This window comes from Ornithodoros turicata, chromosome 5, assembly GCF_037126465.1.
Source record: "Ornithodoros turicata isolate Travis chromosome 5, ASM3712646v1, whole genome shotgun sequence".
In the NCBI taxonomy this organism is placed as follows: domain Eukaryota; kingdom Metazoa; phylum Arthropoda; class Arachnida; order Ixodida; family Argasidae; genus Ornithodoros; species Ornithodoros turicata.
In genome coordinates, this window is record NC_088205.1 from 51,796,438 (window position 1) to 51,819,310 (window position 22,873).

Genomic DNA, 22,873 nt, shown 5'->3' on the forward strand with positions numbered 1-22,873 from the left:
GTGGAATGAAGTAGGTAGCGCGCTGGTGTCACTTGCATTGCATGGCTGCATAACTGAACAAGGAGAAATTTATTTTGATAATGATTGGGGTTCAGATGTTCATTGTAACATGCGATGAACGTTTGGATTCTGCGGGTTCACCCTGGTCCGACCAGCACTGGTCAGCTGGTAACGTCTTTGTTATTATTATTGAATTGGAAAATAACTAAAAACAATAACTGGTATTGTAGTTAAGCCCAATGCTACTGTGCTCCAACCGCTAAGCTAAAATTGGACCGCAAGACAACCAAGACCAAAAAGAATGGTCTCTCTCCTTTTTTTCTTTTTTTTTTAGGAGCACGTCTGTTAATAGATCATGGGCTCGGGAGACAATGTAACTTTTTAAAGAGCATTTCTTTGTGTTTTTTCGAACGACCGAACCAGCAGTCACTATTCGTCAAAAGTATAAAGTTTGTCTGTTTGCGCATTTGTCTTTTGTATTTCTTAGATATAATTGCATTATCACTAGTAAATGAGTATCGATTTCGTAGAGAACGCATGTTCTCTTTGTGTTAGAGTGCCAAGATTTTGCGAAAGTTTTGTTCTAAAGCACTTCCTTCAAATGATGTGCAACGGCGCGCAGATAGGGCACCGTGCACTACTTGGAGAGCGCCGCGCGCGGTCGCTCAGAGCCGTCGCTTGAACGTCAGCGACACCCGTGGCGATTTCGTCCGTAACGGGCTGGTACTGACGCCGTATCCACGCCTTCGCGGATGTAGTTTAGGTGCGTACGGTACGTGTTGCGACGGTTTCCCAAATTTTATATGTCCGCTTTGGCCCTATTAACCCGTGAGACCACGTAAAATTATCAGAGGAGAAGTTTTCGCAGATGAAACATTGAAGATGTGTCTATGCGCAGTGTCTAGCACAGACGAGCGTGTAGTGTTTGTGGCCTGCATTTACTCGGAGACCAGCTGCGTCCAGTATGCGGATGGAAAGTTCGCACTGAAGAATTCACGTGAATAATACAGTCAACTACAAATTGGAATAATGTACATTATGAAGGCAGCGGAAACAATCTTTTTCGTTTCTTTCTCATGCACGATCCGTTAACGTGATGGTGCATTGTGATGATTAGTCTCCTAGTCGACTTGTTCCCAAGCTTGAGACAGGGCATGCTCCTTTTAGTCCATTTGTGCCTGCATTTGAAACACGGTCATATAGCAATCAGTCAGTCCATCAAGTTGTTGCAGGATATAAATAAGGCGTTTTTTGTTTGTTCGAAGACTGAAATATAATGATAATAATAACGTTTTATTAGTGCCAAAGAACGGCCACAGCGGCCTTAGTATAGGCGTACATAATAGCATCAAATACATTGTCACAGATTGCAACACCCGAGAAACAGCCAGCAATATCATGCGAAGAAAAAGAAAAGAAGCAAAAACTGGGTAGGAAGGAGAAAAACTTGGAAACAGAGATTGCAAGATTTGGCAAAGTATAATAAGATCATAGGGACAGAATATACCTACATAAAACGATGACCGGTGGCGAAACGCAGCTCGGGGAGGACAAATATTCCCAATCCCCCTTATTAGCAGGCAAGCTGTGTATTGAAGGGACTCAGGTGCGAGGGCAGATTAACTTGCTCCTCACCAGGGCAAAACATTGCCTTTTAAACTCTTCCTTATTGTGTGCACAGGGTGATTCATTTTAGTCGATACAGATTTTTAAAAATAGACGCTTTCCTTTTAGTTAGCCTTAGGTTGAAAAGCGCGCCGCGCAAGAACTAAAAAAATAAAAGCAAAAGTGAGTATAAATTCGGGAATCCTTTCTCGCACTGTCTGAGAGGTTTGACTCACTAACCAAGTCTGATACCACAGTACGTGTCTATTATTTTCATTAATTGGTGGGGCAAGTTAGTGAAAACTAATTAAGACTTTTAATTTTTTTGGCTCACGTTGTAGGCTCCTCAGCTAGGAACACAAATTCATTGGTCGCGCCCGGAAAAAACGTAGCGCTTCTATATCGACGAGGAATAATAATTAGGAGTAGATTTACACGTTAGGTGAGTCAGCCTATTTCTGTGGCGACACGCTGCACATGCCGCATGGTGGGACTGCGGATAATTTGGACCACCTGGAGTTGTTTTGACGTGCGCCGGAAACCTCCGACACACGGTGCTGGAAGCAATGTTTACCTTCCCCACATTGTTACCGTCCCTGTTTGTGTGTACCATTTCACTCTGAAAACAAATGCTCGAGCACCTTTAAAAAGCGACATCCAGAATACAGGTTGTGAAAAGCGCCTCCCCTTTTTTGAAGAAAAAAAATAAAAGAAAGAAACGAAAAAAAAAAAAAAAAACGAAAGCCGGTTGTCAAACCGAAAGCGCTCAGCGAACGTGGAAAGCTGGGAGAGAGATGTGCTACCAATTAGATTTGGTATAATTAGAGGTGAGCGCGGGCATACGCGCGGTTACCCATAGATACCCGCGCAGCTTTACGATTTGCGGGTAGAAATTCGATGTCGCCGCGGATGGGGGATAAAATGCGGCTGTACCCGACATGCGTCCGCGACCAGTGCGGATAAACCCCCATCCAGCATCCGCCGAACTAACCTTTCGCCACTCTAACTTATTATTTTTGGCATTCTTCGCAGTTTTCATCGAGCAAAAGACCTGAAGAAGTAAACTTTTTTCACATATTCCATGACCATTTGACATTTTCATCGGAGCACCTGCGGCTTTCACTTAAACAGCTGACGCGTATTTCCTTCATCCCCAATGTGAGGGGGGGGAAAGAGCACACTATCGCCTCTTGCGTCCTGGAAAAAGATTAAAAGGAAACAGAAAATGCAACGCAAGGTAAGGGCAGCTCCGATAAAGTCACCCGATACATTTGTTTTTGTTTTGTTTCCGCAAGTTGAAGCTCATCTCCGACGCATGAGGCGGCACTCTGCTCCTAGAGTCACTAAATAGGGAGTGACCCTATTTAGTGACTCTATGTGCTCCTTCTCCCTGCTCCTTCTCCCTCTCACATTGGGGATGAAGGAAATACGCGTCTCCGAAGATGCGCAATGAACAAAATAAAGAAAAAAAAATACCAGTTCCGGTGGCGCAGCGGTAACGCGTGCGCTTGGAGACTGGGAGGTCCGCGGTTCGAATCCGCGAGCCGGCTGTACCGTCTGGGGTTTTTCCTGGGTTTCCCTCGGATGTGTAATAGGCGTATGCCGGCACAGTTCCCCTGAAGTCGGCCCATGGACGCAGCTATCCTTCCACTCCACTTCACATCCACTTCACCCTTTCCTCTCCTCCTCTCCACCACCTTTCCCTTCCCGAGAAACATGCCGCCTAATCAGGCAGGCAGACCTCTCGGGTTCCTCCGAACGACACTCCTCCTCCCCTCCTCCTCTAGAAAAAAACGATGTTCCTTCACGAATTTTTTGCGGACAATCCACCGAATCGATGTACCGAATCGATGTTTCGATCTACCGAATGGATTTTTGTTCTGAAAACGGCTACGATATCAGGTGACCGAAGGGAACAGATGTTCTCATTGGGACAACTTCGTAGCTTTTATAATTAAAAAGTTAATTATTGAAAGTTAATTAAGACATTGTCTTAGGAGTTTGCTAATGCCCTCCTAAGGAGTGCCCTTCAGCTTATGCTATATTGCAATTGATTTCATCTCGGAAAAAGTGATATATATATATATATATTTAAAAAATATGTTCACACTTAGCTTGGACCAGGGGTCGAAACCGGAACTGAACCGTAACCGAAAACCGCAAAAAAAGTTAAAAATAAGTGCACGTGAGTGAAAAGCGAATTAAAAGTAACTTGTGACTTAGCTTTAGTTACTTTGACAAAGTTACCTGAAAAAGAAACGAGTCCCTCTGAAAGTTACCACGGTGCAAAAGTACCGAGTTAAGTTACAAATTACCATCAAAAGGAACTTAGGTACAGTAACGAGTTACCTCGAACTCTGCTGATTAGTACAGCAGACGTAAACCGGTTCGAACCGATTAATATCGGTTCAAACCGCTATTTTGGTTGCGCTGAACCCGAACCGAACCGATAACCTTGAATTTGAACCTGAACCGAACCCCAAAAAATAACGGTTCCGAGCCCTGGACACCCTGTATATGTTTTCAGTTACATAAACTATTCGCTTCGCATTTGCTTCGATATAAAGTCTAACCACAACGTCTTTCTTGCGCGCAGACGTGGGTATACTTTATCTACACACACACACACACAGAGACAGTCAGACAGACACACACACAGAGACAGACAGACAGACACACACACACACAGAGACAGACAGACACACACACACACACACACAGAGACAGACAGACAGACAGACAGACAGAGAGAGAGAGAGTACTATTCACTTCGTGTACGTAACTTTTCGCTTCGTTACTCTTCGCACAGCCCTAAAACTTGCACTTTTATTGTTTTAGTGTCGCTATGTAAAAAATAGCGCCGTTTGAGGCGCTTCTTGATGAGGAGAAGGGCGGTTTCTTTCAGTCATAAATCACGAAGGACGCAATGGATTAATCCCGTTCCTTTTATGTTGTTGTAAAGGTAACGGAATCTTTCATTCCGGCAAAAGGAAATGACTTTATGAAATGAGGAGGACTTTAAAGAGGTTGTGCCCACAAGTTATGACAAATAAATGTTAAAGACGGTTACATTTTCTTTGTTTTTGTAAGATCTTTACACCAAAGGCGGGTAATAGAAACGTAGCAGCAAGTCGGCAGCCAATACCGGAACACGCTTTGAAAACTATGCTGGAATATGCACGAAGTAAGCCAGTCGAGCCGTGAATTTGAGCATCCAGAGTTCGCGAAATTTAGTGTCCGCGAATTTGTGCCCTGTGCCCGATTCGTCAAACACTGGGGCCACGAAATTATAAGGTTTTGCAGTATTTTCGATCTTTTTGGAGGGTGCCAAAAATACTTTCGGCAGATGCCGAAAACCGGAAACCCTAGTACGATCTAGCGCAACATTTACGAAGAACGTCCGTCCGTTTAAGAACGATGCAAGTCGTGTGGCAAAAAAGTTGCCCCGATATTATTCCCGAATTATTGAAAATTAAGCACTTGCATCAGAAATGTAAGACACTGAGTACATGCCCTTGTTTTAGGCGGGTTAGCCAAAACCGCGAGAAGCGAGAAAATAAACGTAGGAAAGCGCTACACGCCACTTAATATCGCAATGAGGATCGATAACCTATAAACACGTACAATATTTGTAACATGTCACGTTGCTATGACGGAAGCCCCGGGGGACATCACCAGAACCGTACCTCGAATGTTTCCTTTATTCGCCGTGAATTCCCCACCGATTCCTATCCAACCCCGTGGCAGTATATCAATCGAGCTGACATTCTGTTACGCAATCTTACACAATCATTCACCACAACGGAACGACTTCAAACGGAATGCACGCGGAATACATTAAGTTCTCGTCATCAACCTTGAAGACACACCGAAGTCAGGTATCGATAAGAGATTCTAATCGCCAGTGCACGGGGAACGTTTTGCGAGATTTGCGTCGTCAACATCCGGTTGGCCAATAGGACGTTGCAGGGCGCTCCTCAAGGCTTTATAGTTGAGCGTGAGCAGCGTTTCAACGATGGGCAAGTGGTGCACCTGCCACGCTCTTTCGTTGCATGGTCGGCATCTGGTCCGCAAGGGGTTGTCGCCCTTGCACCATCTGCGTCAGGGACACACATGACGCTGCGTCTAGCTGTTTTGTGTGCACGTATGGAGAGAAGCGACAGCAGCGTAGGTGCGCCGACGTGGCACACGACATGTATCATGTTGTGGTGTTTACGTGGTCATTACTTCTTGTAAGGGCGCTTGTGCAGATATTTTGTATCTGCGTCACGTATTCGCGTAAGTACGTTGCGCGCTGTCTGTGCAGGTGGCGTTCCGTGGTTCGCAATAATTGAAGTACAGGGCCAGCGTTCGAGCATTTTAAAGGGACGCTCCGGAGCTGTTTGAGATTAGAGTGGTGTTCAAGTGGGAGTTACGAGTAGGTGTCATATGCAAAAATTTATCCAGCATAACATCGTAGTTCATCGAGGCAAACGAATGGCATACCGTTTTCGCAGTGACATGAGCCATCAGTACATGGGTGCTTTTGTTACGGGTTGCGAGTGTTGTTTTAAGTTAGTTAAGTGCATGAACTTTCAAAAATATCCACAACACCCATCTTTGTTTTGTCTGCTTGTTTTTTGTCTGTCTCTTTTTAATTCCCCTGCTCATGCGTGGTGCAGCGAGTGATATTTGTCGTTTTGCACACTTCAAGCACTCGTTGAAGAGGTCGACAAATGTGTAGATCCTGCGGAACCCGGCTTGACCCCCTGCTCCCCTTCCACGTCCGTTACAACAAGCGCGGGGAATGAGCCATTCATTGACCTCCGATCGCTCGCACGCACGCGCCTGTGCTCGTGCCTCTCCCCGTCGTCATTGTACAGACACAGATCGTGCCGTATAATGGGTTCAGCTGGACAACGGAGCATTGCCCCGTTAGTCGGGGGTTGGGTCCAGATGCCGTTCGCCGTCCGGTTTGTCTGTCGGTCCACAAGTAGCGCAGTGCCTGTGGAGGTCCCGACCTCGCGTACACTCCCAAGGTATCTACCCGGAGACACGGTGACCCTGCCTGGTACGCAGCTGCAGTGCAGGGGGACCGAGGGGAAAGTGTCCACGCCAATTGGAGCTCGAAACGCGTGTGTCGTCAACTCCATCGTACTTCTCGCCATGAGACGTCTGGTCCACAGGGTCGATGGACGCGCGTCGTTCAAATATGAAAAATATACCTTATTGATGACTGGATTCTATAGTGATGGACCAGGGGTTTATTTGACGTGAAAGGACAGTACCTTGCCTATAGGAAAGCTAACGCGCATTGACGTTAACTACTGGTATTTTAATGCAGCATATAGTGCATGAAGTCTGCTACGTAACTTGATTTTCTAATTAGGCGAATTACAAACCAAAAAGAAAATGCTTCCTGAGAGCCTGTGATTGGCAAAGTGCCTCAGAACTGTACTTCAGGTAAAGTACCTATAGCACATGTTGTACTTTAAGTACAGTACCATAAGTACCATATTACAAATGTACTGCTTGCGACACGGATGTCTGAAATCAGCACCCTGTGGTTTAAACCATCTCAAATCTCGAGGTGATGGGAGGTCATTTATTTTGTGTAAGAAACACGTGCTGCATATGGTCCACCTTTAAACAGAATATTGGAACAACATGTCCCAGGACAATCAAGGAAATATCGGCTGCAGAACTATCTGACAGGCGATTTCAGACAACCGTGTCGCGAGCAGTAATTAAGTAATGTGCAAAGTCGTTGGCGAAGTACTTTAAAGTACTCATCAAGCACATTACAAGTTTAGATCGCATCGCTGGACGTTTCAACTCTAGGTAGTGATAAAACGTGAGGTACTTATGTTTCGACTGTTATCTGTAGGAAGCTTTTAGCGAGTGCTAGCTAGAAAACATGGATAGTTTACAGCTGACTCATTAATATGAGCTGAAAGAAATGATTTTGCGACCAAGCTTTGCGATTGTATTGCCAATTGGGTACTTGAAACATGATTCCCACTGGTCCTTGAAACCCTCGATTTTGCATCTTTTTCTCGTTCTCATGGAACTGCTATATAGTGCAATTAAGTCCACTTCGCAGGAATCAGAGCTATCATTTAACTATAGTTCGAAACAATAGTTCGAAATCACAGGAGTTAGTGCTCTTTGCAATAGGAAGCAGCAGTGAGAAATGAAAGGGGCCCACTATTGCATTAAACAGTTTTCTGTATTGTGCTATGATCTTCATTCAGGAGACGTCAGTCACCTTTGTGAAGGCATCACTATTGTGTAGTCCCCGTGTGTTCTCGCGTGTGATATACCTGTATACGTTGCCTTAACACCTCCTGTTGGTTCGAAATGTTTTTGTGAAATGTAGACGTCCTTGCCATAAGCTGTTTTACATATCCCACATAAAATGACGGTTGAGTCTTAAGAGGGTCTTGCAAGACCCTTTTGTTACAAAATTTGGATGTAGTTCCATATCGGGACCACCGGCGTTTTTTACAGAAAAAAGAAAAACAAAAATCAAACGCTTTTACGTGAAAGAGGAGCTAATTAGTAACGAAATTAAACAGGAATGACCCTCGTAAACTGCGTAAAACGTGTACAAATTAAATTTTATCGCCGGTTCATTGAAGGCGATCCGCCATCTTTACTGAGGACCTTCTGATCTAACACGAGGCACAGTCTCGACGCCGGCACCGCCTATTGCGTGCTTAAGGGGGGGGGGGGGGCCCAGACCCCCTCCCCAATCTGTAGAACCTAACCTAGACTAACCTCACTAAAGTGAGGTGATCGAGCCTAATTCATTCTTGCAAAATGGCAAGTTTCGAATCCGTTAGGCTTAGCATTCCCGTGCTTCTCCTGCGCTAAAAGTGGATCAGATGGGGTTGTTGAAATGCATATAAAAAGCTTCTAGTCCACAGAATTTTATAATCCTTGCATTTTTAGATTCAGTATATGACTTTCTTCCACTTCTATGCAATATTTACCTTCCTAACCCTTTCACTAATTTTTAAAAACGAGTGGTCCCAATACGGAACTACACCCCAAAATTTAGTAGGAGCCATGTTGAAAGGAAAGTACTGAGAAACGTACTTAAAGCAGATAGCCAAGGTCGGGCTGAAGACCTGGAGGTGGTGGGTTCGAATCCTATACCACCGGCTATGCTGTCTGAGGTTTTCCCTGGGTTTTCCGAAGACTTTCCAGTCTAATGTCGGCCCAGTTCCGCCTGAAGTCGGCCCAGGACGCATACTAACCCCCGTCCCCCACTCCTTCCTGCTGTCCTCTCTCTCCACCTGTCCACGTCTGTAGGGCGCTCATAGCCACAGTTGCTTCGCGGCGCCAACACTGAATAAAAAACTTAAAGTAGAGTACTTGGTACTTCAAGTATACATCCCACCACTGCCTATAATATATTAGAGATCTATTCTTAAAAATGTATTGTGTACAAATGAATTTAGTAATCGTGAAAACGGGGATTTGTCATTCGGATTTACCAAGATTGATATTTGGATTTTGTAAGCGCTTTTGTATAAATGCGTGGGCGAAAAAGGTACCACTTCCGAGTAATAAAATAGAGGAAATATGTACCTACGAGAGGCTAACTCGAAAGGAAACGAAATAACGCTTCAAGGTGTTTGAATCCTCTCCACCCTTCGATTCGGTAACCACCGAACAAGGTGGCAAAGGGACTTAAATCACGCGAGCCATCTTCGTTGAATGTAGAAACCTTCAAAGAAACAAAGAGTGACACACGACGGACATTTTCTGCCGATTGGGCTTATGACATATGTAATACCTGCACTAATAAAAAAAATTGTGTACTTTAACTCATTTTCCTTGCCACATATATCACTCCTTTTGGATGAGTACGATTACTCTCACAAAAGGAGCCTCCTCACACCCTTCAGGGAATGAGGAGACCCTTTCACTCCCTACTGGAGAGTAATTGTACACTCCAAAGGGAGTGATATATGTGGCGAGGGTGTACTCCCCAAAAAGGAGTTACTGTACACCCTTTTTTTAAGAGTGTGGCTTTGTTGAATTTGTCTTATTAAATTAAGCACAAACCAAATTGACGTATTGTCGTGAATTCGACACTACGATTTTTGTTGTTGTGTGTATTTTGCGTGACATGAAAGTATCGCACAGAGGGACGGCGCATGTAACAGCTTCGGAACGGCTTCATTCTTTCCTGTCACGTGGTCCACAAAAGGTTTGCCTACCATACCTGCAGAAAAAAAAGAAGAAGAAAAAAAGAGAACGAAGAAAAATCTGCAAAACTGGAATACTGCGTCTAATTGTACCTGCTTCATTCTGAACTGCCTTTCGTGGTGGACCACGCTTCGTTAGGTACTTGTACCTTGTTCTTATATTTCTAGTGCTTTTGCCATCGTGGACCTGACTCTCCTTTTGCGCCATTCCCTGCTTTCTGAACTGCAGCTGAACGCCTGCCTTCGGCGGCACGAAACGCGTGTTGTACACTTCACAACTGTAGGCTCTCTCGGGGTTCCTTTTCCACCTTGCTTTCTTTTTACCTTACCAAGTAGTGACACTTAGTGCTACAAGCAGGAGATCATGCAAATGCAGCAGCATTGAAACTACGAATATATGGTATGTTTTTCCAGCTTGCTGAGCATATACGCGTTTGTCCCTTCACAGTGAGCTGCTGTAACGTTAGCTCTTGCGATAAAAATAATCAAGACACGTAAGCATTTAACGGAGAAGTGTGTCAAATATTAGTGAGTTTCAGTACACCGGAAAGTGTTCATGATAAATCAGTGGCCTTACTCCTTTGAAGTCCATCACTGAAGGTTGAGATGAGAGACTAGCATGATGACACGCGGTCAGGAACTGCGACACACGAACGATCGCAGAGATATATTTAATACGAATTATTGGTGGATGGGACATCGATTCACGAAACTTGCCGTCAAGATGAAGTTGCATGGCATGGCAAAGATGATGTATACACGGAATATTTGTGCTCCACAGTCTGGAGGAGACCTAGAATATAGGATGAAGTGAAAGCGAACGAAAGTTTGGAGGCTAGGAAAACTGCAGAAAGGGATCTTGAGGATGTTCTCAGAGTTCGTAGCTCGTCTCCTATGGCTGCCGCCTGCCCGAGAATGCCTTCCGTCACGGGGATCTGTGCACGTAACACTGTCACCGACCCATCTACTCGCACTTCTTTTCTTGCCGTCCAAATAATTTACCCTGACATCACACTGCTGACCTTTGAGTTGACAGCTTTACCCTGTCGTTTTCGTGCAGCGGTTCCAAAAAGTCCCTTTTCTCGTGTTATTGTCTCAGAATTTTCCTGTCGAAAGCTGCAAGGCACCGCGGCAGCCCGTCGCTTGTTGTCCTACAAATATTTGCCAAATGCCGAAGTACCCAACATTATGTTACGAGGGTTGTCCAGTTCGATTAATATTTAATATTGTTGGGTGAATTCGGTTAAAGTACCCTACGGAATACACTCGTTGCCCGTTACGGTTGATACACGCTCCCCTCTTTCGATGTTTTGTTTCACAAACTTCAGCGGGGCACACGAATGGAACATAAGACTGTGTTTGTGGGCGTCGCACTGGGGGGTGTCCAGACTTTCCTGGAAGCAATTGCTAACAGTGTTATCTGCCGAGCCTGCCATAAATGTCGCATTACTCCGCAAATAGCAACTGCAAACAACCTTCTGGCTTCCACTGCGCAGCTAACTTGAGCAGATTATTCGTCATATCTCCTAGAAGCAAGTTCATTCCAACGCCTATAGTCTTTGTATATTCCTATTGCATAAGCTTGGCAGTTCCTTGCATGGGTCGCACCTGACTTGATGACTACAGGTCGTAGAGTGTAGACGGCCTTATAGCGGCATGATCGAATATTTCAACTATCATTGATAACTGATTCCTACGTCATTTAGATTTCACTGAACGAACTGAGTAGGTCATTTAATTCCAATTTAGAGTACAGGATGTATTCACAGAAACGTTCTAAACGTTCTACATCTAAAGAAACGTACGTTCCTTCGATTCGAAATTCGTACGCAGAATTTCATTTTCAATTTGGAACTTGAGTGGAATAGCTTTTCTGTCCGAAGTGCGAATATTCGCAGATCCCTGCAAAGCTATAGCTGGGTACAGTTCCCTGTGAAGTTGGCCCAGGATACACCCTCTCCCGAGCAGCATGCCACCTCCTGACAGGCGCTCAGTTAAGAGATATCGAGAGATACATTTCTTCTTTTAACATCGGTCGCGTGTAAGCTTTCCTCGACGTTTCGTCGATCACAGCGTCATTGGTCGTTTCACCACCCTAGCCTAAAGTAGTGATGAAATGACGAGTAATATGTCATTATTGCGGACAGCTTAGAAATGAGACGGCCGTATATTAGACGACCTCCAAGCACAGTTGTGGATAAGAAGCGTGATCGCAATTACGGGCGCACATTATGCACGACACCCTTCGTGATATGCACGGGACTTCTCGTCTGCGCCACGGCGTCGTCCTTCTTCCTCTTTAACTGTTTCTCATTCGTGGCTTATTTCTTCGAAGCGATTGCGCGTAACAATTGCCGAGTCAGCCAGTTGGCTACCCCTTTAAAGAGACTCTCCTCAGAAATGGCCGGAAATTCTGACGCCCACTGCGGATATGTAGGGTTGCGTCAGAAAGTGGACACACATTGACGCCTTTCTTTTTTTTTTTTCGCTTTCCTCTATGGCAGGAAGGAGGAAGATGGGAGTGCATTATCTTTCTCCGAATTTTCCCCTTTCCGCACGCGCTCTGTTACAGCACGTACGATTAATATCGCCCTTCCCATTCTATTATTACCACAGGATGTGCGTTCCTGGGTGCTTTTCTCCTGAAATAGCGTACAAAACGCCTTGAGAAGTTTCGGGACTCAATAGGGACCGAACAAGTACAAACGAAGCATGCCAAATCTCGCGTCTCCTGTCTGACATAACGGCTGTCTTGCTTAGTTTTTATTATGATTATTGTTATTTATTTATTTTTTACCTCACGTTCGCGGACGACATCTCGGTTATCTCATTTCGCGGTTCGAAATATAGAACTCTTCGCGGAGTGTGCGAAGATAACGGCTACGTAACGTTTGGACACGTGGTTTGATATCCAGGATACATTGTCACAGCTTGTGTATCGTGTCAAATCTAAGAATGGCACCTCTGGTGCACCAGGGGCACTTCGGAATATTTTTTTATGCATAAACCAATTAAATAAAGCCCTACAAGCGTATGCATGACACGAACAAATGCTATTCACGATGTTTCTTGCCATGTACTGGATCCCATGAAGTAAATATGGAGGCAAAAGGTGCGTAAAAGGCAGTGTCGGTGGTGCGGGTCATAGGTTCAACATCAATGTCGTACCACTTCTTCGTTCATCAAAACAAGAAAATTAAATACAAAGCGCGTTATGAGTTGTTTTTCCCACACGTGCGTTGAGCGTTTCAATACTCAACAAAGTACCCTTTTGCGGAGTCTAGTTGAGGCCATTTCCCTTTCTTTCTTGGCTACACGCTAATGAGCGCGTCTATTTATTGGAGTACATTATTCCTGCTTCAGACCAGCCTCAGCGAAAATCCGACCGTGAAGCAATCCGGCGCGATAGTTTCCTCGACTGCCAATGGATGGCGCTGGTGCCGCTGTTGTTGGCGCATAACCGGCCTTCAACTCTTCGTCGTGGCTTTGCTCGCTTCCATGGTCAACAGGATTTTTTTCTGTTGCCTTCCTGCTTCTTTGTAGCTTGTTCGCCGTCGCTGCATGTTTTCGGTGGCGGCGTTCTAGGAAAACATGTTCCGGTGAAAGAGGAAGGAAGGGTTAAATAAGCGGGGATCTTTCTCTGCTGTCGGCCGTAACGGGTTGTGACTCGAAATAATCTCGTCACGCGATTTGTCTGTTGGGCTCATCGGCCGAGCGGCCTTCGGAGCTTCATACATGTCAGTTTTGACGGAGCACATGTGACGCTTACGATGAGAATATGCTGTGATATGTTGAAATGTGGAATCAAACCGTTGAGGTGTTTACTTGTTTGCGAGAGACGTGGTCGAAAAAAAAAGTTCCTATCCTGATGGAGGCATGGAATTCCGTGCTCAATTGTGCAGTATGTTACAGTGCAGCATTACGTTAAAAGCCAATTCGATCATTACTTTATTCGTTAATACGTGCACCACCATTTAATCGAACGTTTTTAGAAATACTGATTCGCTCGGTCGTTACGCAACATAGAAAGCTGCGCTCTTGGAACGATATAGACGGAATCAAGTAGAAGCTTCGTGCTACGCAGAAATGCTGAAATATTTTCTACGAGGAATGGAACTGCACCCGTGCAAAGTTGTGAACTAGGAACTGTGATGCAAGGCACTATAGAGGCGCAAAACTACAAAGTTTCTCCATAAGCCCGTCGAGCTGTAGAAGAACGCTGTAAGAAAGCTGTAAGAGAAAGTAAAGGAGCCAAAGAGGCCCGAATTAGGGGTCCCTGGACAGGTGCAAATTTTACAACTCATGACTTCAGAGTAAATCGTTTGAACTATAACCTTATGTTTTTTGCCACTGATCGCTCAGCGACCCCAGGCGTAAAGCGAGGAAAAGCCCAGAGCGCAATATCAAGCTTTAAAAACATAGAAAACGCTGCCATTCATTCCACTTAGTGCGACGAATTTACTTCACGATAAATTACCATTGTCAGATGCCTTTTTCTCGTTGCTGACGGCTACCAGAATCTGTTATTGCTCTTGTTTACATCATTTCAAAACTCGCGTATCTAATCTGAATCATAGAGATTCCCATACACTCTCTCCTCTAAGGAGAGGGGGGGGGGCGTATGTTTATTGAAAAAAAAAAAAAAAACGAGGAAAGGTTAGTCAGGCATAGACCGACTTGCTATTCCTTTCATAAAAAGAAAACGAAAAAAAGGAAAGAAAACGAAAAAAAAAGGAAAGAAACCTCTAAAGCTTCTGTGCCTTTTGCTTCGAGTTGGTGCGCGCTTTACCGATACTGTTGTAGAGGGACTATCGTTGTCAACATCGTGACATCGTTTAGGACACTGGTTCTCAACCGGGATTCCGCGTACCTAATACTCTCGAGCTGACGAAATTTGAGGCTTGCCTAAGCGAGCTTTCGTATCCGACTGTGACAAACATGTTATCGTTGTCATCTGGATTTGCATCTCCGGATTCTCCCTGTAAAGAGTAGAGTAGTCTGTTTTCTGTACCGGCGATCCAAGCCCACCATTCTCCACATCACGTGGAACCCTCGTTGCCTTTCTCTTGTGTGCCGAAAGCATGGCGAGTGGGAGCTACTTCGGAGAAACTTCCGAGCTAATTCCTCTGCTTAGATGGACTTTCCATTTGCAACCCACCATAATTCGATATCTGCGGGGAAGTTTTGTTAAACAGTTCAGTGAATCCGGCTAGGGTGCCTGAATACTAGCTCATTCTGTGCAGAGGGAGCTAGTATTCAGGCACCCTAAGTATACGGGCATGGTTCGAGCGACGTCTTGCGACGAAACAAGATATCATTAACAGGGTGTCTACCAACCCGGAAAACAGGGGGAATTATGGGGAAATTTTGATGTGACTGGAAAAGTGTCAGGGAATTTGCCAAAAATGCAGCTGAAGTCAGAGAAAATCGCAGACAAGTGCCGTCACGATGCGCAGTGAGTGCTGATGAGTGGTTGAGAAGCTACGTCACAGTAACGTTGCCGCGAGTAGCAGCTCGCCAATACGACAAGCTCAGAGGCAAGAAAAGTAGGGCAATCTTACGAATTTCTCAGTAAATGATCTGTTTTATGAGGGATCTGGGATATCAAAACGTAGCATCACGCACCAAGTTCACTTTTGATTTGGTCAAGGAATTCGCTCGAAATAGTCAGTGAAAACCTGGAAAAGTCAGGGAATTTAAACGCTACAGTTTAGTAGACTCCCCGATTAAATTAATTGTAATTACACCATTAAATAGATACTAATTAAACGAAGTAAGTACTTTGCTGCTTGTACACCATCTAATTCGCCTTACCCACTTCAACGCAGTTACTTCTAGAAGTAGGTTCCTTGAAGTCGTGCAGGCACGACCACGGGTTCCCTCGAATAAGAACCATTGTGCTAGGAGAGATGATATTTGTTAACGTGCACAGCGAAACGTGATGGCAACGATGGTGCACGGAGCGCGCGTCATAAATCACCAGTTCGTTCTTGGATCAGGACATTTGCTGTTGTCTCCTTGGCTTATACGGGGACGACACCGTCTTGACTGTGAAGAATGTGTTCCGTGTCATCTGTTTTTTCTCCGTGCCAACTTCAAGTGAGAGCCCCACGAAGGGCTCCAACAGATATGATTGTTAATACGCGAAACCTACGATCTGGAAAGGCGGAATACGTACGAATTATCAGCATCCGTAATGTTATTGGCGAGTGTGTTATGGACCGAATTAAGAAGTATCTGTAAGCCGCAGTTGAATTCTATAGTTCAAGTTGGAAAATACGGGATCATATCGGGTGGTAGTGATTTTGGTTTAATGACATACGATATCCCCCCGCTTCTACCAACTACTTTTACCTATACTGTTCTGCCGTTTTCCCTTGCGCCGCCCTTCAATTGGGAAGCTTTGAGTCGCGAGCTTGCATTTCCCCTTGCAGTTATTCGTGCAATTCAATTAAATACGTATCAGATTTCTTAACAAAACTGGTACTGTTATGTGAGCAGCGTAGAGCTGCAATTCACCTTACGTATATAAATATCTCCCTGTTAACGTAGAGCAAGTTGGGAAAAGTTCACCAAAGTGAATAGTAAGAAGATACTATAGTCACCGGAAAATGTCAGAAAGGCTACGAAACAGATTTATGCGCCGTATTAATATTGACCATCGTCACTAGATAAGCTTATTTAGTGACTCTCGTAGTATAGGCATAGAAACCGAAGAACACTACTTTTTCGCTATTACTTCCTCCCACGGTCTGGCAGAGAAGGCGTTGGTAACCGCGTTCACAATCACATTGTGAGATGCAGGAGGGAGCTTATAAGAAGATGGATACAAGGGAACCTGCGGTCGCTGCCAAGGCCGTTGTTGAAACCGTGCCCACACAGTCACACGTTTTCCTGTAACCGATCGATATGTGGCGGTTCTGCGCTGGCAGTGTCAACGACTCGCAGATTAGGCAAGACGAGACCTTTTCTTCTCTAATGTCATTATTACCTAGCTTGGAGCCTTGGAGTGTCAGGTCCCCCCAATCTGAGCGAGATCACGTGGGTGGTGATGGAACTGCTTACCGTAATCGGCGGCCACGCTCAGGCGCGGGCAACGTCACGACTATCGCGGGAGGAGATCGTGCGTCCTGGGCCGACTTCACAGGGAACTGTGCCGTCGGGAAACTTGAAGCGTCTGAGAAAAGCGCAGGGAAAGCACTCAGACAGTATAGCTGGCGCCAGGATTCGACCCCGGGTCACCTCCCAGTCTCGGCGTAGAATGCTATCATCGTAACCACTAGGTGTCTTCGTGGTCATTCGCCGATACCTGCCCACATGAGTCACGGTGTCGTCCAGCCAATTGCCGCTGACGACTTCAAAAGCAAGAAGGGTCTGTAGACATAATTTTGCCCACCGGAGGGCAATCGATTTTACATTCACTCTAATTACGATCACCGTTAAAGAAGAAAAATCCCGTCTTCACTTGATGAAGGTAATGGCATTAGTAATGCAATGCGCCACTTTCCAAAATTGTAATATGTAATATGGTAATGCATTACAAAATAAAAGTAATTTCCCCACCTCTCCAACATGGGGACTGAAAAAAACTGCCATAACGGCGGGGAATGACCCACCACATCATCATCCCATTTATGTGTGTGTGTGCGTGTGCCGTTTTGTCCTCAAACCTCTCTCCGAGAAGTGTTTAGTGCGGAAAAAGAAAATAATTGCTCGAGTGATTCTCGTAAGACGCACATTTTTGCGCATCAAGGCGTGTGGTCTCTTTGGACATCCCCTATGATCAGCTCATGTCCCTCGTGATGTGCACATATAATTTCGAAAGCGTTAGGGGTCTAGCCTCTCTTCTGCATTTCTGAAGGCTGTCTCGTGGAAAGAAGGGGGAAATACAGGGAGCTAGCTGCTAATGGCATGTAGAGGATGAGGGCACGCCGACGTGTCGATTGTGGGGGTTAAGTCACTCTTAGTAACTAATAAGAGTAATCAGTAGATGTTGTAGATATAGATAGACATAGATCTGACGCCGAAAACATCCCTCGTTGATATTCGTACGTCAAATAGAATTAAACAGACACAGACATGAATTGCTCACAGGCTGGTACCTATGATTACGACACACATAAAGCTGCGTATGTGTGCGTCGTGCCTGTGCTGGTAGCAGTGAGGAAGTCGGACAGCATCCCCTCAATGCGTCATTAAAAAAAGAAAACAGAAACGCGTATTGGAAAATGGGTGACACAATATACGACGCGAATACAAAAGCAAAGGGGAGAATGAAGCGCATATACGTGCTGGAATATATGTATGTATATAATACATAGTATTTTTTATGCGCCATTCTCCCCCACACTGCACGTATGTCATCCTACGCGCCATTGCAATATTTTTGCACAATCCTCGCGCGTGTCTTTTTCGAGCGAGATGTAGAGGTTGCCAAGTCCCATGACCCGCGTGCGACCGCATTGCGTACTACGGATGCTTCAACTGTAGCGCTATGCTGCACTTAGCGGCCGTCATGGCAGCCCATACCGATTTAGCCCGCCGTTTTTCGGGGAAGTCGTCCCGCGCAGTGACGTCACACGCAGCTGCGATAGGGCACTGCGGAAGACAAAAGTGTGCAAATGCGTTTTCGATATAGTCAATCGGTCGTCTCTCTTTTTTTTCTTCTTTCTTTCTTTTCTTTTTTTTTGTAAAAGAAGATAATGGAGATGATGATGTCTTACGCAGTCATCCTGCAGGATCTTTCTCCTGAACTGTTCTCTTTTACAGATTTGAGGGGTATTTCTTCGAAAAGTAACGGGAAGAGAAAGGCTAATAATGTTTTTCTAGAAAGAATGTGCCATATTGGCATTACAACGGGCCAAAAAGCATGCGTGATAGTATGTCCCCCTTTCATGTTCTTAAAAAGCAAAGAAACACACGCTGGTTTTAGTCGATGGCCTTTCGAGGAAGCTTTTAGCGCGAGAAATATTGTGGAGCGTGTATTCAAATGGTATAATAGGGATTGACAGAGCCTTAATTATAATCTAGTTAAGTGTTTTACATCTTTCCCAGAAAATCTGCAGCAGACCCACACATCGGACTTACTACGTCTGTGGGGCGCATTACCGAAACTTCGTTGTAGAGTTGACGTTAATAGTTTTCCTTTCCCCAAGATGTTCTTATATAAACGCCTCCCGCGACGAACTTTTCGCAAGTGCATCAGATTATAATGCATGCACACTGAAAAGTCTGTGTTGGAGAACCACCCGTATTTGCACGCAGTGACATTTTCTTTTTATACAGCGAAGCGCGCTGAGTTACGCAACCCTTCCGTAATCGTGTCGTTTCGACGGCTCACATCACGATACGCATAAATGGCATTAGCACCTACATTATACGTCGGGCGGCGCCATATTTCGTGGCAATCGATAATGATTTAACGCTTTGACAGATTATCTCACTCTCTCAGTTTTCATGCAGGTACATCCCCGTGTTGATTCGTACACGAGCTTTATGCAGTCAAGGGCCAGAAATGTCCTCCAAATAATTAAAAGTGAACAAACTGCCGATGCAAAAAAAAAACAAAAAACATAGTTTAGGCTTCAAATGAAGTTTGACCGCTGACGTCACAGACCTGCTTCACCACCATCCATCGCGAACGAAAATGTATGCAGTAACTTTAACTGTCGAATCTATCGGTGTAGCATCGAATGAACTTAGGAAAATGTAGCTGCGCGCGAATAATACCGTCGCAGTCATTGGTGAATAGAGTCCGTCCGTCCCAGATGGGCTACCACCACATCCTCTGCCGGGGCATCGCACGACGACTCTTCTGGGTCGACGGAAACGGGATGTCGGTTTCTCGGTCAATGTCTCGTGGCCTGGTGGCAGCAGCTGACGCCCTTTTGCTTTCACGCACCGCTTTCCGTTAGACGTGTATTCTTCCATTTCATCTTTTCTTTTTTTTTTTTTTTTGTCGGGGGGAGTATTTCTGTACGACCTCCCCCCTTATGTGCCACGCGCCGTCGCTAATAATACTCGTGCGAGGTAAACCGTGGGTTATGCGGAGTGTCCTTTTGAGATTGTCATATGGAGAGGGAACTTACTTTGGCAAGACAAATCTGTTTGGGCAATATTCGGTGCTGTACTCAGAGCCAAGAGAAAGATTGACAGCTCGTCTGCTAATTGAACATGGGTGGAGTAATCCTATGATTAATATATTTTTTTATTTCCACGAATTTGGCGCTCAGGTTCCTTCAAATTCTTCGCTCGAATTAAACCATTATAAAGTGCGACTCCAGCATAGCAGAGTGGCTGAACGACCTTCGAGCTCCAGAAAGCATAGATAGGAATCACGCGTCCGCGTTTAACTGTTAAAAAAGTTTTCTGTTACATCCGTTGAGATTCGCTGCTTTATTTATCGAAGCAGGAAAATGTCTGCTTGTTCCTCCCCCAACTTCATCCTCCTCTCCAGGTGTCTCGACTTTTCGATACTCTTTTCGGCACTGCTTGTTTTACTCTTTAGTCCCTTCCTCTTCCACATCCACATCTATTCCGTAGTCATTCTCTCCGCTTGTCCTCTCGAACATTTCATCATCTAAAAATATTCAATTCAAGAATATTTGAGGATACAAGTCCATATATTGCATTTTTAGGGAAAAAAATCTTCCCGGGAACAGCACCGCAAATGGTACTCAATTGAATGTTGCATTAGTAGATAAGAATTGTATTTTCTGCGAACGTGCCGTGACGCGTCGAGTTTAGCGAGGTGTAGCGTCTAGTCTATAGAGTCTAGTCTATAGGGCGTCGTGCAGGTGCGGTGATGACGTTTCCGCGTGCTGGGTGCGATTGCTCGGTCCTGGTCACACCATCTGTGATCCCAGCTGAACCAAATGTGAAACATGGGGCAGACTTCAATTGAATGACTCTGTGCAATAATGAGGGAAGTGCAATGCCCCTCTCCGTCGTCATGCATGTACCATGAAGCTACTGTTGTTGTCGTTGGTGTATGTGAAACTGTACTTTGGAGAGAAAAAAAGGAAAACTTTTTATTCAAATTGGAGTTTACTGCCCGAATTTTGTAATGCACCAGTGCATAGCTTTTTTTATACAGAGACACGTAAAATGGGTCTGTATTTACCACCTTCTAAAAGACTTTGCTTGAAAGCGACATCAGCTATAGTTTGCGTAGTTATTGCGGAGAGCCATTGAATTGATGTACAAAGCTACTGAGTAGAGATGGGGAAAATTACTTTTATTTTGTAATGCATTACCAATACAGTTTTGGAAAAAGTATACAATGCATTATATTACACATTGCTTTTTCACGGTTAGTAATGCACTACTAATGTCATTACTTTCATGAAGTGCTGACATTACCTTGGCATTATACTATTTTCCCAGAAGTCTGTAACAGAGTCGCAGTGCGAATTGTAAAGGGAAAGGTGATGCCTTTTCCTCGTTACACGTTCCCGGTGATAGTAATAAAAACTTCGGCGAAATCGCTACATCTGAATGATTCCGTCGAGAGATGAGAGCAGTATATATGCATAGTCTAATGAGCCTTCATATATACAATGTTAGTTGTAGTGTAGAAGAAGCTGGTATTCATGCACACACTCCACTTATACTCTATCGTCCTCCTTGGTGACGACAATGGTGGCTGGGCAGAAGAAATTTTGGGATTTTCCTTACCTATACCAGGCACAATTCGTAACTGCTGGCTCTAGAGAATGCATGAAGCTTCAACCTGAAGAATGAATGAGCAATACCAAAACTCATTACTCCCCAACAAAATGTAATGCATTAGCATTACCTAATACCAGGGTTGGCCACCGGAAACGGAAACGAGAAGCGGTAATTACCGAAATTCAACAGGAAATGAAAATGGAAACAGAAACAAAATTGTTGTACTTCCCACTACCAGAAACCGAAACGGAAACGAATTCAAAAGTGGTAACGCTAACGGAAACCAAATTCGCAGGACGTTTCCCTCAGTGTTTTCGCGTTAATGTGAAAATTATATATATCCGCACTATTCTTCCAGTCATTTTCGGGACTTTCTTTCGTCTTGAGCACACTGCGCAGCAAGATGGACGCGAAACTTTTGGATGACGTGTTATTATTTTTGCGCACGAGCGGAGACTTTTGAAACTTAAAGGCATGTATTTCCGCAACCTAGAGAGCAGGGATGGGCAGTATTTAAATACATTGTAATTAAAATACTATTTCAATTATAAACACATGTATTTATATTTTGTATTTAAATACAGACTCGAAAAATGTATTTAATTATATTTAAATACCAATTTTCGGATACTTATTATTGTAAATACTTTATAAATACTCCTAAATATAGTATGTACTGACTCGTATCTTAAAGTTGCCTTGCATTTAACCTTTCGGGACGAAGGGTGAGTTCAGGGCGCCAGTTATGCCATGTTTGCGCTAGCATGCGCATGCAACAAACCATTTTAGATGACAAGTTTCTCACTGTCGTCGCCGACAGCGGTCGCGACTACCCAATTACCTTGTTGTGCAAAGCATCTTCGTCAAATTTAATACAAGCATTTGTTCATCGGCACCTGTGGGGATGTTGTTCTCCTTTGCGAATCCGATTTTACGATCGAACAGAAGATGTCTAACAGGTGCAATCTTCAAGAAACTTCTAATATTAAAATTGCCATGATATTCTAACAAATAAATGCTATTGTTCGTTGCTGATTTCTTGTTATGATCATCGTTATTTCAGTAATTCCAGATGACATGTTCCTCGCAGTATTTATAGTAGTAGTTACGGTATTTAAATACTGTATTTATATTTTGTATTTAAATACTCATGTTGAAAAGTATTTAAAGTATTTATGAAGAGTATTTAAATACCCTTTTCAACAAAGTATTTTGTATTTATATTTAAATACTCAAAAAATGTATTTATGCCCATCTCTGCTAGAGAGGCATCTACTTGCGGTGTATAAGATTCGTGACGAACTTTGCATTAAAGTCTTTAGTGTTTGTGTTTGGTGTGGCTGTCCTTTTGCATCCATTATGTAACTAGAATATCTGACATGGAAAAGCCAAAACCAGAC

At 44.3% G+C, this 22,873-nt stretch overlaps 1 protein-coding gene across 6 annotated transcripts in view; it reads left to right on the forward strand.

Annotated features, from left to right (window-relative positions):
• The window catches only part of LOC135394468 (ecdysone-induced protein 74EF-like), a 258,233-nt gene that overhangs the window by 126,338 nt on the left and 109,022 nt on the right, over window positions 1-22,873 (forward strand). The window lies entirely within an intron of this gene.